Source organism: Chelonia mydas, chromosome 6 (genome assembly GCF_015237465.2).
Source record: "Chelonia mydas isolate rCheMyd1 chromosome 6, rCheMyd1.pri.v2, whole genome shotgun sequence".
NCBI lineage: Eukaryota > Metazoa > Chordata > Testudines > Cheloniidae > Chelonia > Chelonia mydas.
This window is the reverse complement of record NC_051246.2, coordinates 97206684-97215402: the sequence shown is the minus strand read 5'-3', so window position 1 is coordinate 97215402 and position 8719 is coordinate 97206684. Positions and strand designations below refer to the sequence as shown.

Below are 8719 nucleotides of genomic sequence, written 5' to 3'. Positions count from 1 at the left end.
GTGTTAGTCTGTATTCGCAAAAAGAAAAGGAGTACTTGTGGCACCTTAGAGACTAACCAATTTATTTGAGCATAAGCTTTCATGAGCTACAGCTCACTTCATTGGATGCATCCGATGAAAGCTTATGCTCAGATAAATTGGTTAGTCTCTAAGGTGCCACAAGTACTCCTTCTCTCTCATATGCAGATGTCAGAGTTCAACATCTAGAGTCTGTAACCAGGGTATGGCTTTTGTAACAAGAGAGGCTATGTATCTTAGACTTCACTGCAGATGTCAGCTTGGGCACTCTTCCACCACATGAGCTACTGTCTGTGACACTGCCACAGCATGGGGAGGAAACTAACCCAAGAAGGTGCATGGTTGCAGCAACTCTGGTCAAGCCAGAGAGTAATCTGTTAAGCCTTATCTGGGATTTATGATCAAGTAGACAAAGAGGCAGGTGCCACAGTGGGCTCCTGAATTTACTTAGTGTGTTATACTCTCTTTCCCATTGATGCTTTCACTCTGTAAGGATGTAATTTTTGACTCTCTGGTGAATGCTACTGGCCCTGGATGATTAGCATCTTCTCTATGAGTGTATGAGCTGCCATAGCAAAGGGGTGTGGAAAGACACCCTGGACCACAGGAGCAGGATTCCTCCCCTGAATATGAGCATACCTTTGACTTGGTACAATGTGTTGTTCCCTGTTTGAGAATGGGCATCAGTCAACCAGAGATGTAACTGATTGGTTTCATCTGCCACAGGTCTCCAACTAAACTTAACAGTAATGGTGTCTCATTGAAAGTCTTGAGGAGTTATATGTGCAAGCACATAGACTGGAGGTTGGTGTATAGTTCCAGCAGACCTTCATAATAAGAGTGGCCAAATTCAGTTCCATGTCAACAAACTAAGTGTGGTGACTGAGCCCTGCAGAAAACATCGGGGCCAGTACAGATATAAGAAGAGTCTTTTTCCCAGAAGGTTCCGGATAGGCAACAGGGAATAGATCTTCATTTTCAGATGTTTAAGGTGAGACTGGTATGTCAGGCTACAGTCAAGATTTATTCACAAATACATCATAACTGCCTGCCTGGAATAACCATGTTTTTCGCTACACTGTATCTGCTTCTTACTAGGGCTGTCAAGTGATTAAAAAAATTAATCTTGATTAATTGCACGATTAAAAAAACTAATCAATTAATTGTGCAATTAGTCATGCTGTTAAACAATAGAACACCATTTATTTTATTTTTTTGGATGTTTACTACATTTTCAAATATATTAATTTCAATTACAACACAGAATACAAAGTGTACAGTGCTCATTTTATATTTTTTTGATTACAAATATTTGCACTGTAAAAAACAAAAAAATATATTTTCAATTCACCTCATACAAGTACTGTAGTGCAATCTCTTTATCATGAAAGTTGAACTTACAAATGTAGAATTATGTAAAAAAAAACCCTGCATTCTAAAATAAAACAAAGTCCACTCATCCCTACTTCTTGGTTAACCAATCACTCAGACAAACAAGCTTGATTACAATTTGCAACCTGCTTGCTTCTTGTTTACACTGTCATCTGAAAGTGAGAGCAGGAGTTCACATGGCACTGTTGTAGCTGGCGTTGCAATATATTTACGTGCCCGGTGGGCTAAAGATTCATATGTCCCTTCATGCTTCAACAACCATTCCAGAGGACATGCTTCCATGCTGATAATGAGTTCTGCTTGATAACGATCCAAAGCAGTGTGGACTGACGCATGTTCATTTTCATCAGCTAAGTCAGATGCCACCAGCAGAAGGTTGATTCTTTTTTGGTGGTTCGGGTTCTGTGGTTTCCGCATCATTGTTGCTTTTTAAGACTTCTAAAAGCATGCTCCACACCTCGTCCCTCTCAGATTTTGGACGGCACTTCAGATTCTTAAACCTTGGGTTGAGTGCTGTAGCTATCTTTAGAAATCTCACATTGGTAACTTCTTTGCGTTTTGTCAAATCTGCTGTGAATGTGTTCTTAAAACGACATGTGCCGGGTCATCATCCGAGACTGCTATAACATGAAATATAGGCATAGTGCAGGTACAACAGAGCAGGAGACCTACAATTCTCCCCCCCCCCCCCCAAGGAGTACAGTCACAAATTTAATTGACACATTTTTTTTTAAACGAGCATCATCAGTGTGAAAGCATGTCCTCTGGAATGGTGGCTGAAGCATGAAGGGGCATACGAATGTTTAGCATATCTGGCATGTAAATACCTTGCAACGCCGGCTACAACAGTGCCATGCGAATGCCTGTTCTCACTTTCAGGTGACATCGTAAATAAGCAGCAGGCAGCAGTATCTCCCGTCAATGTAAACAAACATGTTTGTCTTAGCGATTGGCAGAATAAGAAGTAGGACTGAGTGGACTTGTAGGCTGTCAAGTTTTACACTGTTTTGTTTTTGAGTGCAGTTATGTAACCAAAAAAAATCTGCATTTGTAAGTTACACTTTCACAATAAAGAGATGGCACTTCAGGACTTGTATGAGGTGAACTGAAAAATACTATTTCTTTTGTTTATCATTTTTAGAGTGCATATATTTGTAATATAAAATATAAAGTGAGCACTGTGCACTTTGTAGTCTGTGTTGTAATTGAAATCAATATTGAAAATGTAGAAAAACATCCAAAATATTTAATAAATTTCAATTGGTATTCTATTGTTATAGTGCGATTAATCGCAATTAATTTTTTTGAGTTAATTGCGTGAGTTAACTGCGATTGACAACCCTGCTTCTTACTATTGAATGTTTCAAAGAATTCCCACTCCATTACTGAATCCTGCCAGTCCCTCCCTCTTATCACCCTCATCTCCACACTTTCATTTCAGTGCCTTCTCCTTTATGCTTCTCCACTCTGTTGACACTCTGAGAATTTCTGTATTCCACTTTAGGAAGCATTCTTTCTGCCTCTGAGTGGAAAGCATTTTATAAGCCTTTGTGCAAAGGATGCACTATAAATACAATATTTATACTTTTCTTCCTTGTTTTATGCATACACCAGCTTCTGTACTTATGAATAGAAGTATTAGGTAATTAGGAGTGTCAGAATACAAAAAGGGAGAAAATAGAGTCCAAAAACAGTTTTAAAAAAATAAAAACCCACAATATTCAAACAAGAGAAGAAAATCCTAAATGGAAATGGGTACCTAATAATTATAAATGATTATTAATAGCATTGATTATTAAGAGACCTAAGTTCTCAGGCTGATTTTTTTTTTAGAATTTGTAGATGAATGAATTAAGGGATTCTATATTTGATGAATTGTGTAATAATATGCCTGGGAGATTTGAAAGGGCTGATTTCCATATCTCTTTGCGTTGATTTAGTTGCAGCTGTCCCCCTCCTTCACAGCATCCACTCTAATTTGTTCCCATAAATTCTACACTTACAAGGGTGACTTTATTTTTGTTTTCAGGAACATTATCTCATTTTGGTGGCAGAGGGGCACATCTAAGAATTGTCTGAAGATTCAGCTCATTCTTTCCTTGTTTTATATTTACCACTTATGCTTCCAGAAAGGAAACCATTACCAGACATTTTCGTATTAAAAGACCTAGTTATTTTGAAGTCAATGCCAAAACGCCTTTCAATTGTCATGTTTTGTCTTCATAAAAGGCTTTCAGGTTTAGTGAAAAATTTGAATTTCACAGTATTCACTGAAGTGGTTTTGAGAGGGACAATATCCTGCAGATATAAATCCAATTATTTAGTTTCTATGAAATTAGCATAGTTTAAGTTATTTTGATTCCTGCTGGGAGCCTTTGCATCTTTTCTGAGAGCAGAAGCAGAACATGATACAATGAATCTTACAATAAATTAGAGGAGGGCACAAAGCAAACTCTGGGAGTATGGAAAAGTTTGCAATCGCAAGCAAATTTTGCAGCTGATCCAATCCTTAAAATTGACTGAACTAAAACTCCAGACCAAAACACCCCCTAAACTTTGCCGAACTTCTGAACCAAACCCCAAATTCTTAGCTAGACTCCAGTTCAGGGTTTCAGTTTGGCGTCTTCTATAAAGAAACAGTCTCAAACCTCCCCAGAATTTGTGGCCCATTTCTAAAATGATGTATATATGAAAATCTTCCCATTTCAGCTATATCTGAAACTTTATCGCTGGCATCCTATTGAGACACATACACTTGGGGAATGAAAAGAAAAATGATCAATCACACCATGCACATTGCTGAAAGACCAAAACAACAAATCACACTGATCTCAGTCCTAGCTCCAGAATCAACCCAAGTCTGACACCCCATGCAAAATACAGAACTTAATCCACAGCACAGCACATGAACAGCCCTATCTTCTGGACTCAAAATATGTAAAGGAGGAGCCATGAGGATCCTTAAATATAAATAATCAGAATGAAAATCAGTGAACCAGCTGAAAGACACATGTCAAAATAAGGAATCAAAATGTCTGGAACAAATAAGAATTACATACAGTGCTGAAGAGAAGAAACACACTCAATGTATAAACTATAGAAAGAGTGAATTTATATCTTAGTAAATGGGTGAAAGAAGAATGTCTACACTGGAATTTCATTGGATGGGAATCCCACATTTAAATGTCTTTAAATGTTGGGCCATTCATGAGTCCTGACAAAACAATACTTTAGATTACATAGAGATGTGATGCAAAATCAAAACTATAGGGTCATGCTGCATTTGTGTCTTCTGCAGTGGACCCAAACTTTATAAGAAAGCAATGCGTAGCTGAAGACCCTGAACTCCCTTAGTCCATAAAAGTAGCAGGAGCAACAGGACAGGGACTGCAGATGGGGAGTTACCAGCCAAAAGAGAAAAGATTAAAATGAGCAAGAAGGTAAGATACGCTATGGGAATTCTGCTAATGCTTCCCTGTAAATGATAGCATGTGACTCACCAATGCTACCTTCCTGAACTCCATTATTTTGGCCTGCACCTGAGTTCATTGAGAAGTCCAGGGTGGGAATAGTCGTGTAGTATGGTAATTATAGAAATCCTTGGTCATATCTGTGTGTTTCAGAACTTAAAGTAAGCACTTTCTCTATTCACTGCAGTATAGACAATGATCCAGCTTTAATCTGAAACAGACTGACATTTTAGTCTAATTACTTTGTGCACATGTGGTTCCTTGTAAATTATCCTTGTTTGCGTTGAAGCTAAAAATCTCTTTTCTTCCATTTTACAAAGCCAACAGGAAAGAAAATGTGGTTCTGCGGCAATCCCTGCTTTAGAGTTCCCCGGAACTCAGACAACAGCACGGAGTGTTCCCGGAAAAAGGGTTGGGTACAGGTATGTAACTGAGCAATTCAAGCAATGCACTCTGGTTCAGAATTACAGCTTCAAAGAGGTAACCTTAAATAGAGATGGGGCAAAGCCCAACACTTAAAGTCCAAACATGTCCAGGTTTTGAGGTATTCAAAATCCAGATCTAAAGGTGAAACTGTGAGGCAAAGTTCAGATACAGATCCAAACTTCTCCAAATGCTGAGAACATCCATCTATCTCTCCTGCCAGTCATTCATGTATTTATTTGTCTAACCTCCCTTATTTATTACCTACACTATTTATAGCATGCCAATCAGTGTAGTATATAGGTGTATGGTGTTCGGTAGGTTCAGTGTTCCAGTCTGGATTCATTATCAAGGAAGGCAGCTCAGTTTAGATTCAGAGCAAATGTTCCCAGAGATATGAGGTGTTAGGATTTGTTCCATTACAGAGATGGGCTTGGCCATGACATTTACATCAGGATCTATCCAAAAGCACCCAGAGTTCAGAAGTGTTGGGAAGTTTCAAATCCAGCGTTCTGCTTCAGGTCCCTCTCTAATATATGAGCTATAAAGGTGATGAGTCTAAGCATGGATTTTTCACAAACACTGCAAATTTTAATAGTATTTGTGGTCATTTTGGCATATATTTTGGTGATATTAAATATGCACAACCTGCTTTATGTAGTGTCCATAAAATGGTCTATGAATAAGTTACAGCCAGACTTAAAGAAAGCAACCTATCTCTGTTCATGAGAGACTGCATCAACTATGTGTCAAGTGTGTATTCATAATTTCATCTTGTATCTGATTTTTCTTCAGAAAACACTGTCAACCACAAACAATGAATATAACAGTGGCTATTGAGGTTACTAATTATTTTTTGCATATAATTGTTGTATTTTCAAGAAGAGGTAACTTTTATTATCCTTCTCTAGGTTATTTCAATGGGTATTTCAATAATCACACATCTCAGATTATTATTGGCTGTGTAATGCCCACTTGATTTTGTCTCATTAATTGATAGAGTTATAGCTGCCTTTGTACCATTGTTCTGCTTTTTTCCTTTGTCTCAAAGAATGCTCTTTTGAAATTGAGTTTCTGCAACTCCAAAGAGCTTTATTCGTCTTGAAACAGTTTTGCAAATAATAAATCATTCAATAGTAATTGCTCTGTTAACAATGGATTTGCCTCAAAATAGACTGTTGAAACTTATTTCAAAATATTGGGCATGATTCTCAGAATTTATTAACATTTAAATTATTCTGAAAATTCTGCCCTGAAAATTTAGAGGTGAGAGAATGGGTTCAGATAAAATAATAAATAAACCACATGATAACTCAAACTAAACCATATCTGTTCAGGAGACAAAAAACCCTGAAAAGTTCTAACAAGTTATTGTTAGGGGGAGGGAAAGGGAGGGAAGTGTTATGGAGAAAAAGGGTTGGGTTTTTTTCCATAAATTTTTGCTATTTTTTTTTCCAGGGAGAACAGGAAGTGGAAACGTTGGAAACCTCACAAGAAAACAGTCCTGAAATTTTCAGAATGCTTTGAAGACAAAAGAGTTTCAGATTCATTTATTCAGCTAAATGTGTAATCAGGTGCTTCTCCAATCCCACACATCTTGTTTATGAACAATTTGAGACCCATTTGGTTCTCTCTCCCCACTGGATTCACAACCAGGCATTTCCACTGACTTCCTAAGTAGTCATGATTTGCAGAACTATGACAACCAAGAATTAACTGGTACTAGCCACAGATTTGTTATGCTGGTGTCAGAGTGAGATATTAAGTCCACTGGCAATGAATTTTTGAGGCCAAGTTTTTTCTAACTAGGTGTATATGTAATGAATTGACTATTTGGTGTTGGATTATATGTTTGTTCTCTACTGGATAGAATCAGAACTTCTCAACTGTGTATCATAAACCCTAGGCTCCTAACAGCTAATGGAGATTCTCCTTTACCTTAAGTAGTGCAGTCTTGTGTATTTGGGAATGAGGATTTAAATTTTCTCACTGCTGCTGCCATGAAGATCAGAGTGGCCATGGTGTGCACATTAGCAAAGGAACTGATCATTTAGTTATTACAGGATTATTATTCCGCAGCACTCCCCTTCCAACTGCTTATTGGACTGACACTGAAAATGGTGGTACCACCCAGCCATACTTCTGATCAGCAGCAAGGAGGGAAGGGAGATTGGAGTCCACCTAATCAGCAGCTTCCAAAGAGGAGGCTAAAATATTAATTCTGTCTCCACTTATGTCAAGAAACATTATTTTGGCAAAATCAAATCAGACAACCCCACTGGAATCAAAGGCAAAGAGCAGAAATGTGTGTTAAATAATCCCATGATGGGTGAGAGAAAGATGATCCACAGGGAGTGTGTAAAGAAAGAATGAAAAAGATAAAGGTTGAACCTTGAGCAGGGTTTCGTTTTAAAGGGTCTAAAACACTGAAGCCTTGTGACACTATAAAAGTAAAATGTGATATGTGTTTCCTCATTGGGATTACGGGTTACTATTAAAAATGTCTCTTGTCGCATAAAGCTATAGTGTTGGTACTGCAAGGCTAATGTTTTGTTTTTTTGTTTTTTTTTTTGGGGGGGGGGGGGAGGGAGTAAATTCCTTCTTTGAGCTGACAGTAAACTTTGTAGCCCTTGTGGTAAACACAGTGGCTTAGACCACAGCCATCCTTGTAGGCATACGATAGGTTTCTGGAAATACATGGCAGTAAATATGATTGACCCTTTTGCTATAAACGCACTGACTCCTATTTCAAGAGCTAAAGGAAAATTCCCTACAGCTACTTGCCACATAGGGCCTATGGCACAGAGAAGAGAAGTTCCAATTCCACGCAGTAGAGGGCAGCAATAGACATATCCAATAACCAGGGTATTCCACTAACATGGGGTAATCAAAGCACAGAGAGGCTAAGTGACTTGTGAAAGGTTACAGACTCATTCAGTCGTAGAATGAGAAATACTGGTTCCTGACTCTCAGCCCTGTCATCATTCCACTAGACATAATCTGACCTACTGTGAAATGGACTTTTCTTTAATACATATAAAGTTTGCTATAAATGCATTTTTGGTGTCAGGCATTGACAAAAATTGACTGCAAGCTTGGGTGGAAAGGAACTAAACTTTGTTTTGAAATCAGTGATGTATTTTGTACATGCAATTGTTTCCTAATAATCTGAAAGTCCTATAAAGTCAATTTGCAAATTGTCCTAATGTCTAGACCTCTAATGTCCATATACAAAGTCACATAGCTCATCATAATAACAAATATAGGTAAGTGAAATGTTTGGCCTACAGAGGTAAATGTCAAAATGCCCATACACTTTAGTGTCAGTTAAAAGTAAATAAATCTAATGAATGATGATTAGGTTATGGCTTGAAATCCATTCTGGGGTGACTCAAATTAAGTTATCTGAGAAATGA

General features: G+C 37.8%; 1 long non-coding RNA gene across 1 annotated transcript; it reads left to right on the top strand.

Moving 5' to 3' along the window:
• The first annotated feature begins 5201 nt into the window (after window positions 1-5201).
• Window positions 5202-7955, top strand: LOC122466259. The gene is made up of 2 exons (XR_006291636.1): window positions 5202-5302; window positions 6762-7955. It is a non-coding gene; the product is annotated as an uncharacterized LOC122466259 (long non-coding RNA).
• Window positions 7956-8719: the final 764 nt, after the last annotated feature.